Below are 14,604 nucleotides of genomic sequence, written 5' to 3'. Positions count from 1 at the left end.
CCTGGCAATACCCAGATTTGCTCTGAGCTACTGTACGATGTTACTTCCTATACTGAGCCAACAGATATTGCCAATATACTGGCTGACAGATTCATTGCCAACTTTACCCCCCCCACCCCGAAGGACCAATCACAATACCATTAGATGCCAGGCACCCAGTATTACTGCTGCACAGGTTAAAACAGCACTGTCCAAGGCCAAGAATACATCAGCTATGGGACCTGACAATATTCCAGGCTGTGTTCTACATAAACTACAGAGTGACCTGGCACCTCACCTGTGTGCCCTGTTCAGCCACAGCCTGATATCTCTACCGAGTGGCACACTGCTACAGTCATCCCTCCCCACAAAGAAGGAGTGACCACAGACCCTGGGAACTATCTCCCCATTAGCCTGATGAGTCTGTTATGCAAAGCTATGTGACTCATCATCATGGACCTAATGAACAAGGACATAGGGAATCTCCAAACTCTGGTTCCCACACAGTTTGGTTTTGTGAAGAGTAGGTCATGCCTGGTCAACCTGGTTGACTTCTTTGAGTCAGTCACCAGAGCTGTGGATGAAGGTAAGGTGTTTCTTACAGCCTACCTGGATCTATCTTAGGCCTTGGACACCATTCCCCACTCAGAAATCATGGAAAAACTCAGTAAGCTAGGCATCAACCCGTATATCACTAGGTGGGTTGCAAACTTGCTCACAGATAGAACCCACACTGTGAAAGTAGCTGACTCCAAGTTAAACTGCTGATCAGTCATGAGTGGAGTCCCACAAGGTTCATAGGTTAGTACTAAGCTAATTGCCCTTGCGAGCCATTTTAAGCCTAGCCAGTTATCCCTTGTGAGACTAAAACCCTGCACTTTGTGTTTGTAAGGCAAACACCTTAACCATTAGGCCACTCTTTCAACACAGGGTTCAATCCTGGGTGCTCTCCTGTTTGGTATCTACATCTCTGAAGTCCAGGGCAACACGAAGGGACTCTGTCTGACAAAGTTTGCAGACGAATGCAATTTGGGAGCTATTATTAACTCCACAAGTGATGTTGACATCCTACAGAAAGGCCTCACTGAGTACAACAACTGATGTCAGAACCATGGCCTTAATCTCACTGACAAAAAATGTGTCATCATCCCCTTTGGGAGAAACCTGGTTTCCATGACTTACCACATTGATGGTAGTCTCTTGAACACAGAAGGTGTTATAAGAGATCTGTGAACACAAGTTGACAGCAACCGCTCCGTTGACCACCACATCGCCACTGTGGTCAGAAAGTCCTTCTATGTGGAACATCTCATTACTAAGGTTTTTGGATCCAGAAAGAAAGAGTTCTTTGTCTCCCTCTACTCTTCCCTTATTAGGTCAATCATCAAGTGCAATGCCCCATTTGGCATGTACCTCACTAGACACCTGCAACAACTGGGGAGGCTGCAAAAGTACCTCACAAACAGGATCCTAGGCCTTTAAACACTTGGCCTATATGGGCAGACTACTAAAACTCCAACCATTCTCTGTCTCATATTGCCTACTTAGAGGTGACCTCTGCTTGACTTACAAAGCTATGTCTGATCCAGCTCTGTTAGAAATGCTACAGCTAGAGAAATCCCAATCCCTCCGCACCACATACTCCACAGACCTCAACCTCATTACCACAATCAACACAACATGCTGGGGGGACAGGTTCATAACCCAGAGAGTGCCCGTTCTATGGAACAGACTTGCCATACATGTCAAGCAGAGCACCTCACTGGTCCTCTTCAAGAGAAATCTTGATGAGTGGATGGGAAATAGAAAATCCACACCACAGATCACTCCAGTGACTCTACTCGACAAAGGCACTGTGAGCTAAGGTCGGGTGGCACAATGGCAGGGTAATCCTATGGGTTAGGCTTCAAAAAGCTCCAGGCACATTAGCCTAGTATACACCTATGAACCTATGAACCTATATATATATATATATATATATATATATATATATATATATATATATATATATATATATATATGTATATAGATCTACTTCATAATGCCGAAATTTCAGAAAGCTGATAACCATATGGACGACACCATATGACCGACATCCGAAATCTCAACATTGTAAGTAGACCATGTAAAAGGAAAATAAAATTTCCTTTCAACTGCTAGCAGGGGGGCTCCACTCCCCTCACCCCCCCCCATAACTTTAACATACCAACTCCGAGATCGCACTACAGTGCAGGAATGGAAATCTTTCTATTCCGTACTATAGTGAGATGCCGGTTCCGCATTGTTGGCATTCCGAATGTCGATCATATGGTGTCGGTCATATGGTTGTCAGCATTCTGTAGTGTCGGCAATTTCAGGTAGACCCATATATATATATATATATATATATATATGTATATATATATATATATATATATATATATATATATATATATATATATATATATATAGAGAGAGAGAGAGAGATAAAGATATATATACATATATAGATATATACATATATGTACTCAGAACATGTAGTGGAGTTGTATCTCAGAATCATACTTCTCAAACTCTTATTACAACAAATCTGTCCAAAGTCTGTCAGAATGAGGGGACAATGGGCCCAGACTAGGGACCTCTTTTAAATATTGCCCTTATAAATTTAGAAAGTTGACAGAGTAACACAGTTTGTTTCAGCATATATATTCTGATGGCTGTGAGGTCTGAAAATAAAATGTATGCCATCATTTACTGATAAAAATCCCCATATCATCATGGTGATTTAGCAGAGAAATGAGACTAATCTGTAAAACAGACCAGAGATATGAGCAATACACCTGGACATTCTGAAACAATCCAGCCAGTTGAGAGGTATGCTTAGAACCCCTTACTGCAATGAATATGGACCAAGGCTGGCAAAGTGGTGGGTGGAAGCCATGAAAATGGGGACATATCTGAAATAGTGGCATAGATAAGCTGACACAGTTGCTGCAGCAACACCCCCTGTCTGCTGAAACATATATTTAATGAAATATCACAAGTAATTGAAATAGCAAATCTGCTATGGGGAATTACACACATATTTGCATATCAGGCACTACAGGGATATAATAGCACTGAAAAGCAGACACCAGTGTGAAAGTGCATACCCACAACCAATTTCACCACAGTCACAGTCACATACCGGTAAGTCAAGTGAACAGTAGAGTATATGGGCTGTGTGAACAAATACATCATTGTTTGCCACTCACACACTACTCCTATAGAAACTGGCCCAGTTCACAGTGTAGTCTGAATCCTGACCATGGTTCAGGACATGTCTCAGTCTGCCCCTACAAACATATGCAGCCAATTGACCAGCAGAAATTGGAGCAGCATGCACAGTCAGATAAAAAGGGAGCCATAGCACTTACATCTACCTCCCTCCATACACAGCCCAAATAACATGCACAGATGACATGTCTACACAATCCTGACAGTCTGTTAACGATGGCCAGACATACACAGACCTCTCAAATTTACAGCTCACCTTAGAATGTACAGGCTCAGGACTCATATCTATGGCCTCTTCCTTGTAACATGTCTGTGGGTCTACGACATCACTGGTATGGTAGCAGGAATGAAGGCAAGAAATAATGATACTAAATACTTCTAAGCCTCATAGTGCATGACATCTGGACAAAGCCTGACATCATTTGGGGACAGAGGCACAAACACAAGTGTAGATTGGACATATTGCTGCCATAAATTGAGACAGTTGCTGATGTAACAGGGTATGTTGTAACATATCCTTTATGAGGAATATGAAGCCAGTAATACCAGTGGATGTTAGTATTTACTGAATGCATTCCCCAGAGTTCCTGACTGATTTTCCAAGGACAACTGTCTGGGAAACAGACAAAACATAACAGGCAAACATGTGGCCAGTCTGTGGACAGCATGCCAGTGGTGAGGTATGTCAGAAACATATCACTGTCAGACATGATGTCACTCAGTAAATGAATGTCGACACAAAACCTGTCAATCTATCAACCCACCATGTGTATAACAGCACTGATGACATACAATCGGTTCACAATTCTGGAGATATGTCTTTCATGTAGTTGTGCTGTTCCAAATGTTCTGTCCTTGAAATATTCCCACCTACTGTCTGTGAATCTGTAGATCAACACCTCTGTAATGTTTCTCATACGGGTCTATAATACCCTCTCAAGCGCAACACATGGAGGTCTCCATAGTCCTGACACCCTTTCTGGCTGCATCCTACATGAACACAGGCATGGCTTTTCAGACCCATTCACCAGTGTAATCTACCACAGAATGAGCACCGGTGTCATCCCATCCACACAGAGGACAGGCAGAGAAAGTAGATAGCAAACAGGTTATGCATTATGATGAATATTCTGCAGGATAGAAATCTGAAATTGAAATGTATGCCATTACTACATGACAGCAGTCCACAGTGACATGGCCAGAAAACTCAGTACTCTACAGTGAATATAATATCATATTAACATCCAATAGGAGACACATCAAAACATACAGCTCAAACCCCAAGAACAAGATAGTGTAGTACTCAGAGTCCCAGCTTTACATGCAGGGGTGCATGGTTTGAATACAGAATTTTACATGGAAAAGCAGTGTTAAAAGCATTTAATTTGTGATACTACCCACGTATACACAACTGTCCCATACAGTATAGTCACACCCCTTGCTACTGTAATGACAGCACATAAAAGAATGTTCTGTAAAGGAAATCAAATATACTTATTAAATTATGTCATTACTCTGCTATTTTATAAGATTGTAATGTGAGCAATGGTTATCGGGGCTGCGCTATGGTTGGCAGGTTTAAGCATTGCTCAAACGTGAATGCAGTTAGCTCAGCTAAGTGGATTTGCACACAGGTAAGCATCGTTAAGCGAAGCCTACACAGGTTAAGCACCTATTGGTTTAACTGTATGTTAGCACCGCTTACCATTGTGCAAACCCACATAAACCCACTTCCAACTGCTTTAATCACTCTGTTTCCATCAGCTTCTGTTCTGCCCAGCAAAAAAATAAACAGCGTTGAACCCAGGACCCTGTACACAATAGCAACAGCAATTTATTACTAAGCCATTTGAGCTACAGAAATGCCTGATGCTTTTTCAAACATACCATGCATTGCAGCCACTTTACAATAGGGAAGAGACACTGTGCAATTAGGAGTGATTGGTATCTACAAATATATGTATGAAAAGAAACTTATACATATAGAGAGAGATAGATATGTATGATGATGCAAATATATATAACAATATGTAGATATATTACCAATAAATACTGAGGTGTGTGCATATATATATATATATATATATATATATATATATATATATATATATATGGATCTACTTCACAATGCTGAAATTTCAGAATGCCGATAACCATATGGCCGACACCATATGACCGACATCCAAAATCTCGACATTGTAAGTAGACCATGTAAAAGGAAAATAAAATTTCCTTTCAACTGCTAGCAGGGGGGTTCCACTCCCCTCACCCCCGTAACTTTAATATACCAACTCCGAGATCGCACTACAGTGCAGGAATGGAAATCTTTCCATTCCGTACTATAGTGAGATACCGGTTCCACATTGTCTGCATTCCGATTGTCGATCATATGGTGCTGGTCATATGGTTGTCAGCATTCTGGAGTGTCGGCAATGTCAGGTAGACCCATATACATACACACATATATATATATATATATATATATATATATATATATATATATATATATATATATATATATACATATAAATATATATATATAGAGAGAGAGATATAGATATATATACATATATAGATATATACATATATGTGCTCGGAACATGTAGTGGAGTTGTATCTCAGAATCATACCTCTCAAACTCTTATTACAACAAATCTGTCCAAAGTCTGTCAGAATGGGGGGACAATGGGCCCAGACTAGGGACCTCTTTTAAATATTGCCCTTATAAATTTAAAAAGTTGCCAGAGTAACACAGTTTGTTTTAGCATACATATTCTGATGGCTGTGAGGTCTGATAATGAAATGTATGTCATCATTTACTGAAAAAAATCCCCATATCATCACAGTGATTTAGCAGAGAAATGAGACTAATCTTTAAAAGAGACCAGAAATATGATCAATAAACCTGGACATTCTGAAACAATCCAGCCAGTTGAGAGGTATGCTTAGAACCTCTTACTGCAATGAATATGGACCAAGGCTGACAAAGTGGTGGGTGGAAGCCATGAAAATGGGGACATATCTGAAATAGTGGCATAGATAAGCAGACACAGTTGCTGCAGCAACACCCCCTGTCTGCTGTAACATATATTCACTGAAATACAAGTAATTGAAATAGCAAATCTGCTATGGGGAATTACACACATATTTGCATATCAGGCACTACAGGGATATAATAACACTGAAAAACAGACACCAGTGTGAAAGTGCATACCCACAACCAATTTCACCACAGTCACAGTCACATACCGGTAAGTCAAGTGAACAGTAGAGTATATGGGCTGTGTGAACAAATACATCATTGTTTGCCACTCACACACTACTCCTATAAAAGTGGCCCAGTTCACAGTGTAGTCTGAATCCTGACCATGGTTAAGGACATGTCTCAGTCTGCCCCTACAAACATATACAGCCAAAAGACCAGCGGAAACTGGAGCAGCGTGCACAGTCAGATAAAAAGGGAGCCATAACACATACATCTACCTCCCTCCATACACAGCCCAAATAACATGCACACATGACATGTCTACATAATCCTGACAGTCTGTTAACAATGGTCAGACATACACAGACCTCTCACATTTACAGCTCACCTTAGAATGTACAGGCTCAGGACTCATATCTATGGCCACTTCGTTGTAACATGTCTGTGGGTCTACGACATCACTGGTATGGTAGCAGGAATGAAGGCAAGAAATAATGATACTAAATACTTCTGAGCCTCATAGTGCATGACAACTGGACAAAGCTTGACATCATTTAGGGACAGAGGCACAAACACAAGTGTAGGTTGGACATATTGCTGTCATAAATTGAGACAGTTTCTGGTGTAACAGGGTTTGTTGTAACATATCCTTTATGAGGAATATGAAGCCAGTAATACCAGTGGATGTTAAGATTTACTGACTGCATTCCCCAGAGTCCCTGACTGATTTTCCAAGGACAACTGTCTGGGGAACAGACAAAACATAACAAGCAAACATGTGGCCAGTCTGTGGAAAGCATGCCAGTGGTGAGGTATGTCAGAAACATATCACTGTTAGACATGATGTCACTCAGTAAATGCATGTCTACACAAAACCTGTCAATCTATCAACTCACCATGTGTATAACAGCACTGATGACATACAATTGGTTCACAATTCTGGGGATATGTCTTTCATGTAGTTGGGCTGTCTCCAAATGTTCTGTCCTGTGAAATATTTCCACCTACTGTCTGTGAATCTGTAGATCAACACCTCTGTAATGTCTCTCATACGGGTCTATAATACCCTCTCAAGAGCAACACATGGAGGTCTCCATAGTCCTGATACCCTTTCTGGCTGCATCCTACATGAACACAGGCATGGCTTTTCAGACCCATTCAACAGTGTAATCTACCACAGAATGAGCACCGGTGTCATCCCATGTGCACAGAGGACAGACAGAGAAAGTAGATAGCAAACAGGTTATGCAATATGATGAATATTCTGCAGGATAGAAATCTGAAACTGAAATGTATGTCATTACTACATGACAGCAGTCCTCAATGACATGGCCAGAAAACACAGTACTCTACAGTGAATATAATAATATCATATTAATATCCAATAGGAAATACATCAAAACATACAGCTCAAACCCCAAGAACAAGATAGTGTAGTACTCAGAGTCCCAGCTTTGCATGCAGGGGTGCATGGTTTAAATACTGAATTTTACATGGAAAATCAGTGTTAAAAGCATATAACTTGTGATACTACCTATGTATACACAACTGTCCCATACAGTATAGTCACACCCCTTGCTACTGTAATGACAGCACATAAAAGAATGTTTTGTAATGGAAATCAAATATACTTACTAAATTATGTCATTACTCTGCTATTTTATAAGATTGGAATGTGAGCAATGGTTATCAGGGCTGAGCTATGGTTAGCAGGTTTAAGCATTGCTCAAACGTGAATGCAGTTAGCTCAGCTAAGTGGATTTGCACACTGGTAAGCGTCATTAAGCGAAGCCTACACGGGTTAAGTACCTATTGGTTCAACTGTATGTTAGCATCACTTACTGTTGTGCAAACCCACACAAACCCACTTACAACTGCTTTAATCACTCTGTTTCCATCAGCTACTGTTATGCCCAGCAACAAAATAAACAGCTCTTGAACCCAGGACCCTGTACACCATAGCAACAGCAATTTATCACTAAGCCATTTGAGCTACAGAAATGAACCAAAGATATATGGTGCAATAGTGCTCAATAAAAACAAATGAACCAAGTAAAAAAGCACTACTGTTGCGAGTCCAAAATCTTCTTTAATAAATCACCGAAATTAAGCGCTTTCGTCAATCTGACTTGATTCTGATGAAGTCAAGTCAGATTGACGAAAGCGCTTAATTTCTGTGAGCTACAGAAATGACTGATGCTTTTTCAAACATACCATGCATTGCAGCCACTTTACAATAGGGAAGAGACACTGTGCAATCAGGAGTGATTTGTATGTACAAATATATGTATGAAAAGAAGCATATACATATAGAGAGAGATAGATAAGTATGGTGATGCATATATATATATATATATATATATATATATATATATATATATATATATATATATATATATATATATATATATATATATGTATATATATATATATATATATATATATATATATGTATACCAATAAATACTGTGTGTGTGTGTGTGTGTGTGTGTGTGTGTGTGTGTGTGTGTGTGTGTGTGTGTGTGTGTGTGTGTGTGTGTGTGTGTGTGTGTGTGTGTGTGTGTATAAAAGTATATATATATATATATATATATATATATATATATATATATATATATATATATATATATATATATATATATATATATATATATATAGGCAAACATATCCTGCTGATAGATCACCCATAACTGGGGTAGCATTTTGCAGTTGGATATAAAAGGGACCCATGCACTGACATCTAGCCCCCCAGTCCAAATGATACGTAAACAGTATGCTGCTACTAAAACATGATAGGCTATATACAATGGCCAGACATAAAATGACCTCTTGGCAAATAAACTATCATGACTGAAGATAGTAATGAGAAAAACAACCAGCCAGTAATTCACACAAGTTTATTATACTCTGATGTCTTGGCCAAAGCCTTCAAGGAGTAAAACCTTACAAGAAATACTTGCCTTACATACAAGAAGCAATTAACAGTTATAATAACATGTTTAAATGCACAGCCTCCACTTACACTTCCCATTTAACCCCATAGGGGATAAAGTATCACATTTATAGGTAGAAATTGATTATGTGCATAACATTTGTTCTTTTATGACTGTTTGATCAAACTGAGAAACAGATATTTTCAGAAACAGTACCTTGTAACCCACTACTGTCCCCATGGTGAGATTTATAAAAATGTACAGCTATAGAACTGTCTCCTTTCTTATCAGTAATATCTCTCACATGTTCTAACAGCCTAGTTTTAAAACACGTCTTACTCTCCCCCCACATAAAAAAGGTTACAAGGGCATCTAAGAGCATTCTCTGTACACTGACCTCTTGAATGTACAGAGTTCCACATGTTGTCCAGCCTTTACCCTCAGCAGGAATGACTGTGCTAAATAATGATAGACCATACCTATCAACCTCTTATTGCATGACATCTGGACAAAGCCTGACATAATTGGGGAACACAGGCCAAAAAACCTGGCCATACTTGGAATATTGCTATTATACACTGAGAAAGTTGCTTGTGGTACAGGGTTTGTTGTATCTGAGGGATATGAAGGCAGAAACACAAATGGATGTTAGCATTTACTGATTGCAATCACCAAACATAACAGGCAAAGCTCTGTCCATTATGTGGATAGCCCTACAGTTGAGAGCTATGCAGACACAGAACTTTGTCACAATGAATCCCATGCAGAAGTAGCATGTTCAGACTAACCCTGTTAAACTATCAGTATTCAAACCATATAACAGCAATACTCACATTCTGCCCCTAAGTCTTGAACCTTCTCTACCATTTAGTTAGCTTGTCTCCACAAGTGTTGTTGTAAGAGGTATTAGCTCACACACCTCCAGGATGTCTTCCTCACAGGTAAGGGAAAGGGCCAATGCCCACATGGAGTACTCAATTATAGAAGTGTGTTGCCATGACATTGGCTATTGGAATAATGACACAGCTGCTCTGCATGAAATTAGCAACTGGGGAACACCAATTGGTCCACATGCCATCAAGTGGTCAAGAGCATTACCTACAAAAGTCAAGCTGCCATCTATTCAAACCACCTCTGTCATAGACAGTGATACACTTAAAATAGAAGGACTGAATACAGCAGAAGTTATTGACAAAATCTACTTTAAAAAAAGTATGTGAAACAAGTAAGCCTGTAATTGGATACAGTACGTGGTCTGTAATAATGGTAAATAGGAGTTTGAAAGAATATGTCTCAGCAAGATGTGATGTACTGCTGAACAGCAGTGATGGCCATAGCATGCAGCTCTGTCTGCAGTGACATAGATCCCCTCTACAGTGACATAGATCACAGCTCAGGCCTCTGACTCAACCCAGGAAAGGACAGCTGACATTTGCCAACTACTGCAGTGTCTGTCAAACACCACTGACTGTGCCACTACTAGGCCAGCTACTGGGATGTTGTACATATCCATATGTTATGTGTGAATATAACTATAATACACATTTTGTCTTTTAAATATAAGAGACCTATACAGAACATGTGCATAGTAAAGTACTGTTGCAGAAGTGTGTGTTGAAATGCATGTGATATAGTAAGTTCACACCATTCAACTGTACAGTCTTATAAGCACACGTGTGCCTGATATCTGTAGCCACTTATACATAGAGTTGTGTTATGTTAAGCAAACCATTGTCAAATCTGTTAACCATGATACCATAACAGAATAGCCTGGATATGAATGTGGGACATCCTCCAGGTTAGCACTGTGATAGCAAAGCCCACTGTGCAGTCAACTTACTTATGTATGTAAATAAGTTGTGCATGTTCTACTTGTGTGTAATAACATTTTCAGTGCATACAACAGACATAAATGTTACAGGTACTGGTTGTTGCATTTCCATGATAATGATATGGGTAGTAGAATAGGCATGATTATCAGGTTGTAATCGGAGAAGTGTGCAACTGTGTTATGACCTTGTGTCCATGCCTACCATACAAAAATGAGACCACAGAAAATATTTTCAAAATGTTTCCCACCTTGAATGTGACCCATAACCTGTACAATTCTATTGACAAACAAACAAATCTGTTAGGGGAGAAAATATGAAACATAAAAAATGTACTATAAACTGGTTGCATACATATGCACACACATAAACTATTACTTGGTTGATGCACCTCTTGCAGTAATCACAGCATTCTTTTTTTGGTTACACACATGCCATCAATTAACAAGACTCTGATTAACCCCAAATAATGTTCAACTCTCCTAGTAAGATTTATTTGACATATTCCCAGTTGCCTGTTACAGCAAAAGACATGTTTGGCAGACAGCTTACAAAGCCTTGAAGGGATCTCATTGTGGAAAGGTATCAGTCTGGAGAAGAGTAGAAAAAGTGTCCACAACATTTGATATACCATGGAATACAGTGCAGACAGTCATCAGACAGTGGAGAAGATATGGGACAACAGTGACACTGCAAACACCTGGACGTTCATCCAAAATGGATGACATGACAAGATGACAACTGGCCATGAGGGCTGCCAGGGTGACCTAAAGCAACACTGAATGAGCTGCAGGACTGCCTGCCAAATACTGGGTATGTGCCACATATGACAACAATCTTCTGTATTCATCATATGTCTGCCCAATGAGGTAGGGTTGCTAGATGGAAGCCTTTTCCTACACAGAAAAACATCCAGGGCTAGAAAAACATTGCCAAACAGTACATGAAGTCTCTAAAAATCATGTTGGATAATGTGCCATGGTCTGATGACACCAAGGTTGAACCTTTGGCCCACAATTCCAAGAAGTATGTTTGGCCCAAAACAACAATTTGCATCATCAAAAGAACACCATCCCCATGGTAAAGCATGGTGGTAGCAGTATCATGTTGTGGGGTTGCATTTCAAAAGCTGGAAGTGGGCTTCTACTCAAGATGGAGGGAATTATGAACAGATCCAAATACCAACAATTTTTGTCTCCAAACCTTCAGTCATCTGCTAGAAAGCTGAAGATGAAGAGAGATGTTATCTGTCAACATGATAATGACCCCAAGCATACATCCAAATTGACAAAGGATTGGCTTCACTAGATAAAAATTACAGTTTGGGAATGTGGCAGCCAGTGGCCAGACCTACATCCAATAGAAAATCTGTGGGTTGCCCTGAATAGGGCTATGCACAAGAGATGCCCTCACAAATTGACATATTTGTAGTGCTGTTGCAAGGAAGACTGGGCAACCATTGCCAAGTAAAGATGTGCCGTGCTGATAGACTCTGACCTAAGACGATTGAATGCTCTCATTATCTCAAAAGGTGCTTTCACAAAGTATCTGTTTAAGGGTGTGCACACTCATGCAACCAGCTTATTTTCTTATTTCAATTTGCATATGTTTTCCCACAATGGATTGCTATGTTTTCATTGGAATTGTACAGGCTATAGGTCACATTAAAGGTGGGAATTGTTTTGAAATGAGTTATTGTGGTGTCAAGTTACAATAGCACAAAGGCCAGGCATTGTAAAGGGGGTGTGTACACTTATATATCCACTATAACTGTATGGACTCAGCAATACCTGACCTGTAAAACCCACCTCCACCAAGGTAGAGTAATCCCCTTTGGTGGACAGCAGCAATATACAAACCACATAATAGGTTGCTATATTGCTGTGCAGGGCCACATAGGTGCAGACAACAACTTGGAAGCATGCCCACCTCTATTTGAACAAGCATGTAAGGTCACAGGTGACTCTCTATAAGGCTAACTATGACTACAAATCACACATATCCACACTGCCAAGGCCAGTCACAAGGGTGTCTTCACATATGTTGTCAGTCTCAGAGGCAACAACACAATTCACCCTGTACTGGTGTTAAATCACACCTCATACACACATGCCATGGCTATATGCAAACTGCATCAGACAGGTTAGGTGTGAACATCACCCGCCTGTCCCCCCATCCCTATAGGAAGTTATGCACATCAACCGCACCCCTCCCCTCATCATTGGTGAGCAGGTACATATTGCCTACTGAAAGGCAACAACAGCAAGTCTCCATGGAGCCTAATAACATCCCTGTTTGCATCCCACATGAACTTGGGTATGTGCTCACAGTTCCATCACACACTGCAGTCAAACACTGCCTCAGCAACATCCACACCCCACCCACATGGAAGATGGCCACTGTCATCCCTCTACACATAAATGAATGAGGAATAGAGGTTTATGCAATTAACTGTCCATCATTGGGGGAATATGACACATCAGGGCCAGGAGTGCAATGCAAGCTAATATTGTGCTGAGACTACAGGGGTATGGTGTAGTTGTGAATGCTGGCAACAAATGTCCACTGCTGATGTGGAATTTCTGTCCATACTGTTGACAACTGTATGAGGTGCTATGATGTGTTTCACTGTTTATGTCTTCCAGGTGGGATGCAGCACCCCTGAAATCCACCCTACAGTGCAGCAGAAACATCCAAAATAATTTACACCATTGTCAACCATTATGAAGTCATATTTGGCCGTGATCGGAAACATCTGCGGGAGCGGACCGCCCTGTGGAATGACTTAGTCCACATGGTAAACGATGTCAGCCTGCACACAAGAAAGCATGAGCAAGTCCAACATCATGCTACTGACCTCATACGTAATGCCTGTGATGGCTGCTGCCATAGCCAGAGATGCAACAGCCACAGGTGGAGGCCCAGTCATGTAGGCCCCACTGACACCCACCGAACAGCTCCTCGCCAACCTTGGTGCACCCACTCCAGGCACACAACATCTTTCTGAATTCAGCATTGTGGATGCGGGTGCCCCCATGCAATGGATGAGGAGCGTGCAGATAAGGCCCTAGTGCACATTAGTAGAGTACTTTAGTATACAAACTTGTATCTGTAGAGTATCTACATGCATATGTCAGATAAGATAGTAGTTGTGGACAGGGTTTGGTAATGCACATAAGCGCACATCTATGGTGCTGGGCAGCATATGTTGTAGTATTTGGGGTTGTACTGTTAATGTGCAGAAATGCTGCTTCCCCCCTGTACCAAGTACACATGTAAGTCTGCTGACAGTACCTCTCTCCCACACCTATTTATCTCTCTCTGGTCTACAAGTGGGACAGCAGCCTGTAGCTGGTGAGTATGTAATTGTTTTGTTGTGCTTTGCCAATACACACCTAGCCAT

This window comes from Protopterus annectens, chromosome 2.part1, assembly GCF_019279795.1.
Source record: "Protopterus annectens isolate FY-2018-M chromosome 2.part1, PAN1.0, whole genome shotgun sequence".
In the NCBI taxonomy this organism is placed as follows: domain Eukaryota; kingdom Metazoa; phylum Chordata; order Ceratodontiformes; family Protopteridae; genus Protopterus; species Protopterus annectens.
This window is presented reverse-complemented; position numbering follows the sequence as displayed.